The following is a 16,150-nucleotide window of genomic DNA, read 5'->3' as shown; positions in this document are numbered from 1 at the left end:
CCCAGGCAGCTAAACAACCAACTCAGTTCACAAACTGCGCACGCAAGAGGACTGACGGACTACACATTCAAAACAAGTACAAGTCTTTCAAACAACTTGCACACACGCACCAACCTCAAGATATCACACCAACATAGATCCAACAGTTGGATTGGGCAAACCGCCTGTTATCAGTTGCTCATCAAGTTGTTTGCACGCGTACACATGCCTGATTGTCATCCAACAGACTGAAGTCAGATGATAATCAGGCTGCAGGTTGGTCGGTGCGTACTTAGCTTTATATTGTACACAACAGTACACAAACGTTTTCAAGCTCCTCGCTCTTCCTCAGGCTAACACTCCTAACAGGGCACCTGGTCCAATGACATCTGTCAAAGGTGGGATCTCGTTTTGGAAAGATTTCATCTAACATCAGTGAGCAGTCAGAGATAAAGCAAGTGTCCATCTCTCTGGTTGATTAACTCATTAGGGGCAGCAGGCTCTGGCCCCTTTAGGGACCAGAGCTTTTTTTTTTCATTTTGCCATCCATGATCACTGTGATTGTCTCACAGTGATCACCTGGTACAGAGCCAATGAAGCTGGCTCTTTACCCACAGGAGGAAGCTTGGCTGTCACATGACAACCGAGCCTGTGGCGGCGGCAAGAAGGGACCGCCTCTGGTCCATGGAAAGCCGCGACATGGAATCTAAGCCGCATCACATTTAGAGATCTGCAGATGTGGCATAGATTGTAACTACTGCGGTCCCAAGCCGGTTAAAGGGCACCAGAGGCATTTGGTAGCCATGATCATGATTTACAGATCAATGGGGCAATGCAGGCTGTTAGAATGCGGGAAGCAGAAAAGACGTATAACATTTAGATTGGGCTGTATTTCAGGCAGACTCAAAGCGCTTCAGAATTGCAGCCACTAAGGCCCCTTTCCCACACTTCAGAAGTGCATAGACTGCACTGTCTGATGTCCCCATCTGTGTGTAGTAATTTGCCACAGAACTGCGAAGCACAGTTGCCGACGAATCACCACAAATGCAATGTGATTTCCATTCATTGGAGTGACTGCAGAAAATTGCATCGGAACAGAAATGAGTCCATTTCCTCAAGTGGGGAAAGGCCTTAGGGCACTCTGCACAGGTGACCAGGAGCCATGTCCAAAGACTCCTTCCTGTATTACATGGTGGATTGGAACCCAGGTAAAAAGGCTGGAACTCTACAACAAAGGCAGCATTCTTAACCAATAAACTATCCTGCTGCTCATAATAAAATACTACATTATAAATACATTGCTAGTGTGAATAACACAGTGCATCCAAAACACATGTGAAGTTTATAAATGAATATTTTCTCAGTGGCCACAGAGTTAACTGCACCAAATTACAAATTAGTGTCCTGAGTTCATCTGAGTGCCCATACAACAGGCGTGAGATCATGCAGGCCTCAGTCCCAGTGCAGTTTCTCCTTTGGCTGGAAAAATACAAATAAAAGACAACCCTGGAGTAGAGGGAGGAGACCAGTAAAAGCCTTTTCAACACAGGCATTGTTTCGCGATTGAGCAGTTCAGCCAGTGGCCGCCCTAGCATAGGGACATTGATTATTACAGAAGAATGAACCCATGAGAATAACTTATGACCATTACACTTCAAGCTAATGTACTCACTCAGCAACATGATATTCAGCAAATAGTTCAGCGTCACCAGAGATGACCACAGCTGGCTGCTGTTATATTGGAAATTAGGTGATCTATTTTGAAAATGGATCAATTGAGTTTTGGCAGGAGAACTATGACAGATAGAAAGACAAATAAAGATGGCAAGAGGTAGGTAGGCATGTAAGAAAACTGAAGATAGTTGTTTGAGTAAAATTTATTTTGTGTGAGTATGATGGTCATGTCTAGGAGAACTCATGGAGTAGCGTGTGATTAGTTTGGTCAGGTGATAGATATACAAGTCTCTGATTTGCTAATCATGATCATGTGCTAAAGCAGGATGTGATCACAGCAAATCAGGGCTTTGCAAATCTATCAGCTGATCAAAACGAATCACATGCTTCTCCATGAGGTCTCCTAGACATAATCATCACTATAGTGAGTGAGTGAGTGAGTGAGTGAGTGAGTGAGTGAGCGTGTCTGGGTTGGGACTTTTCCCTTTCTTTGCTGTGCACCGTTGTCCAATATTATGGATAATCTATTGCCCACTCCTGAAGCCCAGAAGGAGGTAGGGGTAATGAACTGGAGAGTACTTATGGTGGAATCTGGAAGCTCCTTTAATCATGAGCTGACCACCAGATAGCTACCCCTATCCCAGGTAAAAGGTGCCATTTTCTTGTCTTTAACGTATTTTTTACAGAGGGTGAAGTAAAAGTGGATTGGTCCATTTTCACGCTGCATACATTTGCATACTAAATTAGCATAATCCTGAATCAACTCAGAATTATTTACAGCCCTTTGACTATGCCTAGTGCCTAAATGTCACGATTTAAACAGACCTCGTAATGTAACATTGTCAGGTAAAGTTTCTCTTTGAACTGGAACTCTACTCTGATGTAATATTCATCACCACTTTAATCCAGAAACATGTTCAATTTAATGAAATGCGTTTTATATGCAGCCAGTAAAAGCATGTGATGTTCCCCAGCCAGAAATTTATGTACACTGACCAGCAAGCCAATGAAAAGGGATGGGGGAGGGGCATTGTCCAGGTTGTGTTGCTCAGCGGCATATGTGAGAAAGGATTGTGCACACTGCTGTCTGCTCTTTCATGTTAAAGCAAACCTGAACGAAAAAGTCGAAATAAACATACACGTCATACTCACCTCCCACATAGTCTACACATCAATCTCTCTCTCTGCTCTCTCGCATACTGTTTGTCCACTGTGATCGATGGAATTCCACCTCCTCCATTTTTGTTTAAAAAAAATGGTGATGACCCCATAACAGCTTCTGGGTCAGCACTCTGTTGCCATAGGGAAACATGGACATTATCTTGCACATCATTTGTCCTTTCAGTTATAACTGATATAGTGTAAAAGGGCCCTGAGGCTTTCAGTTCTGACTAGATCTATTTGGAACTGAAAGAAATTGTTGTTAGAAGAAAATGGTAAGCTTCTGAGAGGAACAAAACCCATAACAGACAAGACAGTCTGTGTTTCAGTGGTGTATTTAACTGTGTGCCTCAAGTTCAGCATTAAGCTTAGGCAAAGCTATACATTCATACTCCCTTGAGTTGTTTTTTTTTTAGACTATTTCGTTTTTCTTTTCCTACAGTTTGTCAGCGTCAGCATAAACGTAATGGAGCATGTGCCATGCTGATTAGACGCTAACCTTCACTAGCACCTCAGTCTCATTATCCAGTTGTTCAGTGAAGTCATGTAGGTGGAGCAGCAGCACTGGGACATCTGGTAGAGTTCTGTACAGGCTTAGCACTCAATGCATGCCTTAACTCCCTGCAAAGGCTATTAACCGACCTGGAAAACACATTCAAGGATGAGAGGAGGTTGATCTGGGACTGGCGGTCCCCCTGACTCGAGCCATGGAAATGTGCCTGAGAAGCAGGTGGAACATAACAATGCCCTTAGCTTCTTCCAAACCCAGACACTGTGTGATTATACAGTACTGCATGTACCTTACAAAGGAATTCCAAGTAAACCGCTATCTTGAAACTCTAGCCAAAATCACTTTTCTAAAACTGAGTAGAGCACAAAAGCATTAACAACAATAACAATAATACCGCTTTTCTCCCTAGGGACTCAAAGCGCTGTGACCTGCGTTATGCAGTCTCAAAGACTCAGGAAAAGAGGTGGGTTTTTAGCCTTTTCTTAAAGCTGTCCAGAGAGGGAGTCTCTCGTACTGATTGTGGAAGTGAGTTCCATAGAGTAGGGGCTGCATAGGAAAATGCCCGAGCACCAAATGTTAGGTGTATCCTGGGAATCCTGGGAATAACCAGATTCATCTTATTGGCAGAGCGGAGGGTGCGTGGAGGGGCATAAAGTTCCAATAGATCTGCTATGTATTTGGGTCCCATGTGGTGTAGAGCCTTGAATGTCAGCAGGCAGATCTTAAAATTGATTCTCCATTTTACTGGCAACCAGTGAAGAGTTTGCAGTACTGGGGAGATGTGTGAGCTGCAGGGGGCATTGGCTAGGAGTCTGGCTGCAGAATTCTGTGCTAGTTGTAAGGGGCGCAGAGCCTTATCTTGGGATCTGACGAACAGGGCATTGCAGTAGTCCAGGCATTAGATTCGCAGATAAAATGTTTTCTTTATTGCTGACAATATCTCAATTCATATGATTCCCCTGATTTTTCCCTAAACACCCTCAACACTTTTAGCTAGTGTACAAAAGGCACAGGCGATGCTTATAAGATCACCAGTTTATGTTGTCTCTGCAATATAGTCAAATATCAGAGTACAACTATTAAAGCATACCTGAAAAGACATGTGATATGATGAGATAAACAAACACATATAATACACATATAGTACGCGTACGAGAGAGAACGGCACAGGAGACTTGGGCGCAGGATTCAGCCAGTATATGGCTGATCCTGCTAGCGCACAAGTCCCGGCCGTGTAAAATACTATTCCCCCTCCAGGCTGCCATGGATAGTGGGGAATAAAATAATTCGGCTTCTAGCAATCGCCGGAAGTCGAATTATTATGTTTTAAAAGTAACTTCAGCTCCGTCTTCTGACGGCGCCAAAGTTACTCCCTGTGCCTGCTATAGCCGTAAATCCTATTACGGCCTATGGTGGCGCCGGCTGCGCCGAAATCTCCATGCGCTGATTTGAGCGTGTTCATATAGTACAAGCCCCACTAAGAAATTATCTGAAGTCCCTTTCTGTTTTCCAGTACAGCAAGAATTTAAAAAATAAAGTTGTTATCTATGCAAAACAGCTTGTCAAACATCTCGTCCGTGGAGTTTCCTGAAAAGTAAATAGAAGCGACAAGGCTAATATCTGACAGGGAAAATAAATATAATAAGGTATTACTGCAGGAAAGTTCAAAGTGTCATTACTTTGGTTTCCTTTTCTGCTCAAAAGGCAGAGTGTGGATTCTAAACAACAACTATGAAGCTACAAAACTGAAAATAAAAATATGAGACTCTGTTCTCTACTACTAATGTTTTAATTGTCACAATCACTATATGTACAATTCATTATGCACTTACTTCGTCAGACATGGAAATTATTTACTCTTCCTGGTACCAATTAGAAAGGATTGTACAATAGCGTTTACATGTAATACTGTATACATATGAATTCATTGTCTTTATAGATGCATTCCTTATTAGCATTGTATAATTTGTTTCTTATTACTGGCACTTCACATATACTATATGTACTGTATGTTGATTGTGTAGATTCATATATATATATATATATATATATATATATATATATATATATATATACACACACACACACACACACACACACACACATAAACATAATTATTAATTTACAGGTAGACAATCCACCAATTAATTAATATAATTATAGATGATTATTCACCAGTGTTCATGTATTAAGACAGATATTGATAAGAGTTTTTAATTACTTTTTATGAATTTTTAAAAATGTACATACAAATGCTAAAGGAGGTTGATTAAACAACTTTTTTTTTAATACTCTATATTAGGGTACACTTTACCACTAGTGCTAGATAGGGGCACTTTATTTATTCACCCAGTTCTCTCTCCCTCTCTCCTTGCTTAAAAAATCATCCTTCCTTCCTCACACAGCTCAAAAATATACTCCACTGTGTCACAGCATGCAGGAGACATAAGGAGGAGGAGGCTCATCTGAAAAAGTGACATGCAGCTAGATGTGCTGTAATAGTGCTGTAATATATCTAGCAGGGAGATGTAAATACACTATTCCTGACTGACTGACTTTTCACTCCAGGCTGCATCTACTTAGCAGGCTGATATGTGGTGCCGTGCTGAGAGGGAGAGATGTTGTTTACAAAGGCATTATTAGGATTTTTATCAGTCAGAGAAGCAAAAATAGTAAACACACGCTGCTGGAGTCTTTTAACCCATTACCACCATCTGAATAAGATTCTTTCAGCAAGGTGATTATTAAACTACTAGTGACCTCATCCCGTTTAAAAACAGGCTAGGTCTGTCACCGCTCATATCAGTGCGCAAGTGCCCGCCGCGCGTGCGCACACGCCCGCCACTCCTGGCCCTGTCTTCCCCTGCAAGCCGCATGTCATTCCCCAGCTCTTCTCAGTGTTTCTGCGTCCCTCCGTGCACATGTGCACAACAAAAAAACACACACAGGTACATGGGACACAGAGACACATGCCAATTATTCGGTAGGATACACTCAGTTGATAGCAACACCCCTGTGCAGGAACATGGTCTAGCCCTCTAAGAGCCAGACACTTTTGTATCTAAAAGTGACAGTGGATTTTATAGCAGAGAGGAGGAGCTTTCTGAGGAAGGAAATTGCTCCTAGTACTTGTGGTAATGTGTGCCCTAACATACAGCATTAAAAAAAAGTTGTTTTAATCGACAGTATTCCTTTAATTATTTAGAATTAATAATAATTCTACACTTGTCTAATGCAGACCTTTGTGTGGGCCTCTTTTTCCTATTCACACTGCACACACACATATGCATATTTTTCATATGATTTCTTTCATGAGGCCAAATGAGTGTGACATCACACACAGCAGAGTGTGACATCACACACATCACACACAGTTTTAATCGATAGTATTCCTTTAATTATTTAGAATTAATAATAATTCTACACTTGTCTAATGCAGACCTTTGTGTGGGCCTCTTTTTCCTATTCACGCTGCACACACACATATGCATATTTTTCGTATGATTTCTTTCATGAGGCCAAATGAGTGTGACATCACAGTATGCCATCGTTCATCACTGTTTCTAGTAGAACTGATCTCTGTGATAAATGGCCGTGCATAAGTCTTGCCACATGTCTGCAGCTAATGATGTAAATAAGCAGGTGCTTTATAATAATCCCAATTCATGCACCCCTAATGACTCTCTTGTGTATTATACTTTGTTGAACTGCCCGCTAAAAGTCAAGACACTGATGCAGGGCCGGATAGTGTGTGTGCCCAGGCAGTGAACTGGCTTGCGGCAACCAATTTATTTGATTTTGTTCTCCCAGCATTGGACTGTTTAGGGGCAACTGCACCCGACCATAGTGGTTACACTGCATTTCCAGTTGAGGTAACCACCAGTGTCAATACATATAGTCCCACTGAGGTGTGATCTGTTTGATGTGTGGCTGGCAGAAAATTTTTTGAACCGCAATCAGGGCCGGTTCAAGTAACAATTGGGCCCTAGGGCAAAATTAGCCTGGGGGCCCCCCAACAGACACCCCCAACCAAAAAGCGTCATTAGAGGCCCTTTGTTGCAGCCAAATTTCCCTCCTGGGCCCCTGAGCTGGCTGCTGACCCTCCCCCAACTTAACAGACTCTGCAGAGTCCCTGGGGAGCAACAGTTAAGATGGGGAGGGATACCCTGGGGGCCCCTACAGGCTCTGGGGCCCTGGGGCAATTGCCCATTTTTTCCAATGGTAGCTCCGGCCCTGACCGCAATTGAGGAAGGTAGAGGGATAGCTACACCCCGAGATCTACTAACTCATACACATACCTAATTTATGTTTTGCAGTGGCCATTCCCACACAATTAAATATGGTGCTTGGATTCAATCCATGTTGAATATAGTGTATACTGTATATGATTTTATTGCTAGTTATTAAAGGTTACATTTTATTGAAGCCAATCTGCTTCAGAGTTACCAGTAGGTCTTAAGGTCTGATTCACATCATTTAGCGGAGTTCGCACGCTATCTGCATTACTAGTCAGTGAATGAATCTGCGCTGCTATTCCCGAAAATGCATGCAGCAGTGCGATAGCGCATTGCACTGCTGCGCATCGCATATGAATGGAGCGGTAGAAGGGCTTTCTATGCCCTTCTGGTGTTCTTGTGTGTCGCATACTATGCGCACTGCCAAAAAGCGCACGGCAGCGCGCATAGTCTTAATGAGGCCTACAAGTTGAAGATTAATCATCCCTTATGCCCTATCTCGGAGTGTGTAATTATTAATCGTTCTTAAAGAGACTCTGTAACAAAAATTACATCCTGTTTTTTATCATCCTACAAGTTCCAAAAGCTATTCCAATGTGTTCTGGCTTACTGCAGCACTTTCCACTATCACAGTCTCTGTAATAAATCAACTTATCTCTCTCTTGTCAGACTTGTCAGCCTGTGTCTGGAAGGCTGACAAGTTCTTTAGTGTTGTGGTTCTGTGATGCATCTCCCCCCTCCTGGCCCCTCTATGCACACTGCCTGTGTATAATGATCTCTTGAGATACAAAAGGAAGGCTGTATACAGCCTGCTTGTGTATGGATGTATTTTCTATGTGTGGACATACTGTACATCAACCTACTTCCTGTTTTGGTGGCCATTTTGTTTGTTTATAAACAAACTTTTTAAAACGGTTTTTAACCACTTTTAATGCGTCGAGGAGCGGCGAAATTGTGACAGAGGGTAATAGGAGATGTCCCCTAACGCACTGGTATGTTTACTTTTGTGCGATTTTAACAATACAGATTCTCTTTAATGATTCCAGGTGTTTTTTTAGGATGAGTCAGGCTCAAAAACAAGGACTTTTTGAAAAAAACATTAATATACATAGCAATTTTGTTGACAATAGCGTGTATGTGGGCTTTGCTATTAACCACTAGAGACGGCACAAAATTTAGAGTAATTGCGAAATTATGGATTCTGATTACAGTTACGAAGGTATTGATTACGATATTTCTGAAATGTTGTATTATGATTTTGCTTTGTAATTGTGAATTAAGATGAGAAATTACGATTATGCAAAATTCGTGCTCATCATTAATTAGTTGGCTAGCAGGCAACCATCACTGCGTCACAACAGACTGGTAAAATGTCAGTGAATGAATGGCTGTACAACTGCAGTCACATGTATACATCTTTTAATAAGTCCAGGACAGTCTGGTGACCTTATTTCCTCTTCTTTGGAATTTTGGAAGAAAAAACACAAATAAAGATCTTAATTTAAAAAAAAAAAGGTGTGTGTGTGTGTGTGGGGGGGGGGGGGGCTGAATAAATTCACTCTTGGCTAAAGAAACAGCAGAGAGATCTATATTCATGTACAGTGATAGCTGGATCTTATCAGTCACTGGGGGTCAGAGGACGGTCTCTACGGAAAATCAAATGATTACTCACATTATTCACAGCTTTGATGTCCATCTGGTCTCACTTTCTGGTCACATTACATTCAGCCCACTCTGCATGGATATGGATGGATTTAAGATGATGTTACCCGGACATAAGAGGCCATTATAAGTCATCTCTCAACATATGGACTGAATACCTGGGAGCCTCCAGCAGAGCCCACTTGGGTTCCCCCCAGGAAATCTCCTTAGCTGCCCAGAACTGCTTGTCGTGCATTTAAAAGCTAAAGAAAGAGGCTCAGAAATTCGTGTAAAATACAATGGGCGATGGCTGTAGAAGATCTTTGGAATGTTTGTGTAGGAGAAAAGAGATACGAAACACATTATGTGGTCACTTTTGAGCTTGTGCTTAGAGGAGAACCCTCACTGTGCCAATGGAAAAGCGTAACATTTAAAGAGTACCAATAAGTGGGTTGATTTTGAGATCAGTACTGCACAAAATCAATCCCTTCATCAACTGGAAGCAGATCGGACATTTTGGAAAAGATTGATATGACAGGGAACTTGCATGGTGTGTACCAAGCTGCACAGACATTCTGGCTGCCTGCTATCAGGAGAGAACCTGCTGTGGCCCACACCAAAGATAATACTAGTGGTGTCTCTAGTATAGATCTTCCTCTTTCACTCTGCATGGCATAAACATTCATCTGCCCTCCGGTGTCTATGGCCATCATCAGCTTGATTACCATAACACACATATAAAAAGCTGATTAATAGAACACAGTAGCATAAACTATCCTAGTGGATACTATCAGATTAATAAAAATGCAAGACATAAATGTGAATGGACATTCTTTTGAAGTTTCTTCAGACTTCAGCTAATGATAACTAATATTTTTTGAGTAATGGGAAGGGAGTGCATGTACGAAGTACATGACACTACCTATGTCTATAGAAGGCAACATGGTTAAGATCCTACTTCCTATTGCCATATTTAGTAGAAAGTATAATAAAATAAAAGGACAATCAAATAAAAGACTAATTTGGGGTGTTTGTTGGGCTCACAAAGAACCCCATCCCCACCACCACCTACCACTAAATATTCTGTAACTGTCCCTCCTTAACTGCTTTATCAACAATGTGGCGTCTCTATTCTTATAATGTTAGTTCATAAAACAGGGCATCCAGAAGCAGAGCAGGGAGCTCTATTAGTACACACACTTGGCCTCAATTCACGGAGCATTATCAAACGTTTATCAAACACTTTTTTCAAACGTTTGATAATTTACCTCATGGGTAAAATCTCACTAAGGTGTTATATATTTGTTGAACGTTTTATCAGTAAAACATTCGATAAATATATAACACCTTAGTGAATTTAAAATGAGATTTTACCCATGAGGTAAATTATCAAACGTCAGATAAAGTGTTTGATAAACATTTGATAATGCTCCGTGAATTGAGGCCTATAGGAGCTAAGCTCTTTTTATAACCGAGATCAGACGTGCTCCGACATAACACAGAGGAAGGGTGGCTGCACATAGTAGCTACTAAATTGAGAATTGTGTACAAGTACAGCACTAGAAATGTTCAAGTAAATTATTTCCTATGCATTTGGTAAAAGAAAGAAAACATCTCTCCTTCAAAGAGCTTGCAACAAATTGAGGTCAAGTCAATGGAATTCCCCACAGGCAGTGCAATAGCTTAACTTCCTGACCATCTTCTGGTCTTACGCACAGAAACATAAGATTATGTGGACTCGCTTTTAAATATGTGTTCAAATAGGCTTTCCCCTCAAAATTCTGCAGTATATATTAAGGCAATGGTCCTTATGGAAGTCAGTAAATCTAAGTTCTACATTCTTTGCTGAAGTCTGAGACCTGCCAGTGAAAACAACCAATGAATAAATCATAAAAATACTTATTGTGTTTGAATAATCTTTGCTGAGTGGTTGCACGCAGGGCTTCGTGCACTGGATGGGAATAGGCGTCCCTCCGGAAAGTACTGTGAGATGAGGTGAACAGCCAGCCCTTGTCCTAGTGAAAGCAGACAGAAGGTGATCCAGGCCTCTAGCACTAAGAAGTCTGTCCCAGTTTGGTTAATCTTCGATGCCCTTTTTCCTCTCCACTGCCTGTTTGTTTATCCTCTTACGGTTGGAACATTTGAATCACACAAACTATGAGGCGATGTTCTAGTAACAAAAGCTCTCTCTGGAGGGTCAGAACTGTAGCATTTGCATTTGCTGGAGGGTCAGAACTGTAGCATGCCAAGCAGAGCCTTATGGCTCATACAGGTATTAGAATTCTGACTCCTAAAATATCATATTGTCTTGGGTAGATCTCTGATGTTCGCACAAGCGTTCTTCATCCTCTGCCGAGAACATTCTTTGGGCAAATAGCAATGGGCCAGGCTAATTTTTTTTTTAGATGTTACATGCCTGTACTAGCAGTTAATCTAACCTTGACCGGTGTTAAAAAATCTCGGGTTTTAAAGCAGAAAAACTAACTATAACAAGTAACTTGTCTATATATCTTATCTAAAGTTTAGATAGTTTACACAGCAAATCTAGCTGCAACAAGCTTCAGTAGAATATGATTATTTCTTCCTGCGATACAATGACCGCAGCCATGTTGTTTGTAAACATTACACACAGGCAAGCTTATCTGCATCTTCAGCACTCAGCCTGTGAAAAAAAACATAATCCCCCCTCCTCCTCCCCTCTGCCTCTGAAATCTCTGGCTAGTAATACCTCCCCCTCCTCCTGACCAGACTGAGCTCCCATGAGCCCTTGCTACTGTCCGAAAATGCCAAGGCTCTCTGAAAAGCTGTGGGAGAGGCTTGTTTAGTTTATAGGGAATTAGAGTATTAAAACAAAAACAAAAAAGTATTTGGCTTGAGGAATGCCCTATAAACAATAGGAAAGGAACACAATTATGCAATGAGTAAAAGTTCATCTCGGATCCACTTTAAGGTATTTTTTCCCCACAAACATGGAATTTAATTGCTGAATACCTTTCCTTCAACAAACATCTCAGATAATCCAGGAAATAGTTAGCTAGCATCATTGGTCAGTACCATTACATAATATACACATGAGATATTTGTGAGGCTAGAAAGTGTTTAGAGGTATAAAGAATGATCGTTCTGCCTTATCAGGCTTTTGCACACACATTCGTGGGGGAAAAGAAAATCCAACACCATCAATCAGATTTTTGGGAGGCATCATTCATCCCCTGGCATCTGCAAAGCTCTTTCCTGATAAGAAATACTAAAAAATGTTAAAGGATCTTTGTCATAATTATGCCCTAATATTTTTGCTATCTAATTTCCTGTTCCTAATATCTCAGTTAAAAAGTCTTTGATCTTTCCATAGTCTAAGGATGTCAAAGCTCATGATTCCCTCCACCCACTTCATCATGTTCTGCCATCCCAAGCCTTTAGAATAAGAGTCAGGACCGGTTCTAGACCTTCTGCCACCTGAAGCAATACATTGTGAGGATGCACCCCCACGTGTGTGTGCAAAGCTGGACCGGAAAGGAGAGACAAATCAGACTGTGCATTGCAGGCACTGGTACTATGCTTACCTCCCTCTGACTCCTCCAAGACAGCATCTCCTCCCTGCTAGCCTGCAGCATCTGATCCCCAGGAAGCCATGTATGTGCTGCACCGGTTCACTCACCCGCTCTCTGCAGATTACTACAACAGGACGCAAAGCGCATAAGCTTGTCTCAGATCAGTACATAGTGGTGCGTACAGGGGAAAATTGTATGTGATCATCAATGCTAGATTAAACAGGTGGCTTTTCAGTTTTGATTTAAACGTGTCAAGGGTTGGAGCTGTCTTGATTACATTTGGCAAGGTATTCCACAGGGTAGGGCAGCATGACAGAAAGCTCTGTCTCCAAGGTTTTTAGTTGAACTCTGGAGGTGGTCAAATTATTGTATCCTTTTGATCTGAGGTTATGGGAGGTGTAAGACAGTTGCAACAAATCCTTCAGGTATCCAGGGCTTAGGTTATGTAGGCATTTGAATGTTAGCATTCCAATTTTGAAAAGGATTCCCCATTTAATGGGTAGCCAGTGTAGTGAGCAAAGGATTGGTGTTATGTGGCAATGTGGTTGGCTTGTTAACAGTCTTGCAGCAGGATTCTGTACTAGCTGCAGGCGGTGTAGGTCTTTACTTGGAAGGCCTGCATAGAGGGCATTGTAATAGTCCAGCCGTGATGTGAGAAATGCATGAACTAGGATTGGAAGATCCTCTGAAGCAATGCGGTCCTTAAAGAGATTCTGTAACAACATTTTCAGCCTTATTTCTTCTATCCTATAAGTTCCTATACCTGTTCTAATGCGGCCTGGATTACTGCAGCCTTTTCTAGTTGCACTGTCTCTGTAATATATCTAATTTTCTTTTCCATGTCAAGCTTTGTAGAGCCAGGGGGGAATGTGCTACTTCTGCTGTGATAGGGAAAAGTTATGTACGTCCCCTGCACGCCCCCTCCAGGCTCTGTGTGCTTTGTTTACTACTCACAGACAGAGCTCTCCAAGGGGGAAGGGAGCTACCTGTCTAAGCTGAGAACTATGAGAAGCCCAGACTGGAGTGCAGATAATTCTCTATGTAATGAAAACTTGTAGTATACTGTAACGAATTTGAGAGTACAGATTCTGTTTAATTTGTGCAATATTCCTTAGGTGAAAGGAGAAATGTTTTACCACCGCTGAGATTTGATTCCTGAAGTTTAATTCCCCATCAATCAGTAAGCCCAAGCTGCACACAGTGTTGGAGCTAGTAAGATCTGACTTCCCTACCCTCAGTGGTGTTGACTGTGTCCGGAGCTGCTTTGCTGTTAGGCGCTGGCCTCCGATGACCAGAACCTCGGTCTTGTCAGCATTTAGTTTAAGCCAGTTTTCGTTCATCCACTCCTGAAGCTCAGCTAAGCATGTGTTTATTTCTGTGACATATAGCTGGGTGTCATCAGCATAGAAGTGGTATGTCAGACCATCAGATTAGCGATGGGATCACCAGCCACAAGTGAATGTTGGAATGCTGAGAGCAGGTGGGTGAAGCAGTGCCACGCATCTAGGGAAGGGGAGATGGGGAGTGCAAGGAAGGGTTCATTTGGGGAAGGGAGACGCCTCTTTCCGCCCTCTAATTATTGCCAAACTGATGAAGTGATTCCTGTTACTTCATGGATGAACCCCCCATGTTCAGAGTACTTCAGGAAGCTGTACAGGAAATAATGAAAAGCTACTATAGCTTCCCAGTGCTCACAATCTGGTTTGACTGAGAGCAGGGTCATCTCTAGAGATGTGGGGTTGGTGTGGCTGTGTAATATTTAAAGCTATAGGCTTGCTATACACCAGTGGTTCTGGATGCTTGTCTTGCCTACAAGGGTGAAGAGGGATAATTTGCATATTCAGTAGTGGAGCATTGTGGGTAACCACAAATGTTCACTTATAGCTGAATTATTACAAATTTCCTTCTATTTTAAGAAGGCAAATTTCACCTCTGGAGATGTAGGATAACTACACAATGGAGGGGTGCTGAATCAGTCAATGGTAAACTTTCAGTATGTTTTCTCCACCGGCCCATCTTACCATGAGAAGAAAAGACAAATAACATTTATATTGCGCTTTTCTCCTGGCGGACCACCAGCCACTAGGATGCGCTCTATAGGCAGTAGCAGTGTTAGAGTCTTGCACACGCTCTCCCCACTAAATAGGTGCAGGCTTACTGAACATGAAGAGGCGTTATTCAAACCAAGGTCTCCTGTGTCAGAGGCTGAGCCCTTAACCAGTACACTTTCCAGCCACTGGCTACAAATCCCCCCTTATGCCTCCATGCAACTTTTCTGTGCCAGCACCCTGGCACTAACCGTTTGTTTGCAAATGAGCTATTCACACTACAACTAAACTGGGTAGAGCAGGTACCTGGAATAATTATTCAGCCCCAGTATGTAGTAAAGTACCAAAAGAATAATTGCCTTGGAAGGTCAGAGATGGATGTGTGGCAGGTTCAGGAAGGAGTGGATCATGTTACAGTTAGGTTAAGAATGGGGATCATAAAAAGTTATTTGTCCTCGAACACTACAACAAGACTCCTGCCTCTCCACCCCCCCCCCCCCCCCCCCATAGGAAATGCATGTTGTACAACTGAGCTGTACATGGATGTACTAGCAATGCCAGAAATCACACTGGCTCCCAAAATAATAACAAATGATCATTTCAACTTACAATAACCGAGGTGGAGTAAACTTACCATGTAGTCTGTATTGTGCAATGCTTTCTCTTTATCATGTCTACATTTATCTGTTTTTATGAAATTCGAGTTCACATGTCGCATACAACTTAAGTTAAAATAAAACAACACACTACAACAGGAGGTTATTGTGTGCCATCTGTTGGGATGTATATCAAAGTCATTTTATTACTGCTATATCAGTGATTAACAACATCTTTATCACAAGAAGAAAGAAGGGCCTAGTCAGGAATCTGAAGCCTCGTTCCCCCAGGTTGCCCCTCAGAGGTTTGGTTTGTAGCTAGGCCGAAAGAGAAGATAGTTGGAATTCTGTTACATACAGAGGAAACTAGGAATGGTTTTCGATGTTTAAAATGTTTACTCCCAGCGTGGCTGCTGACAGACACTGAGCCTCTGTAAATGAGAGGGTGATGAAATGGGGCCTGGAAATGGCGCCACACATTCCCTCATTTCACATCCTATGCCCATTCTTAATAGCGGTATATGCTTCAAATTAACACTATCCATGTAAGGAAAAATACTGTAAGGGCCCTTCCACATTGAGTCCATTGTGTGGTGTCACAACGAACAATATCATTGCATTGCAATGCAATGATATTCCTATGAGGCTTTCACATTGAGTGCGGTGCGGCGGTTTCCAATGCAGTAAGGCACATCATGCTGTCCGAGCTGTAACGTGTGCTTTTACAAGGGCAGTAAGGCATACTTTCATTGTA

The 16,150-nt window shown here is 42.0% G+C and overlaps 1 protein-coding gene across 5 annotated transcripts in view; it reads right to left on the bottom strand.

The window, feature by feature from the left end:
* ADAMTSL4 (ADAMTS like 4) overlaps positions 1-16,150 on the bottom strand; it is a 318,711-nt gene that overhangs the window by 109,454 nt on the left and 193,107 nt on the right. The gene's annotated exons all lie outside the window — the stretch shown is intronic.

This window comes from Hyperolius riggenbachi, chromosome 9, assembly GCF_040937935.1.
Source record: "Hyperolius riggenbachi isolate aHypRig1 chromosome 9, aHypRig1.pri, whole genome shotgun sequence".
Lineage (NCBI taxonomy): Eukaryota > Metazoa > Chordata > Amphibia > Anura > Hyperoliidae > Hyperolius > Hyperolius riggenbachi.
Note: the sequence above shows the minus strand (reverse complement) of the source record. Positions and strands in the feature narration are given on the sequence as shown.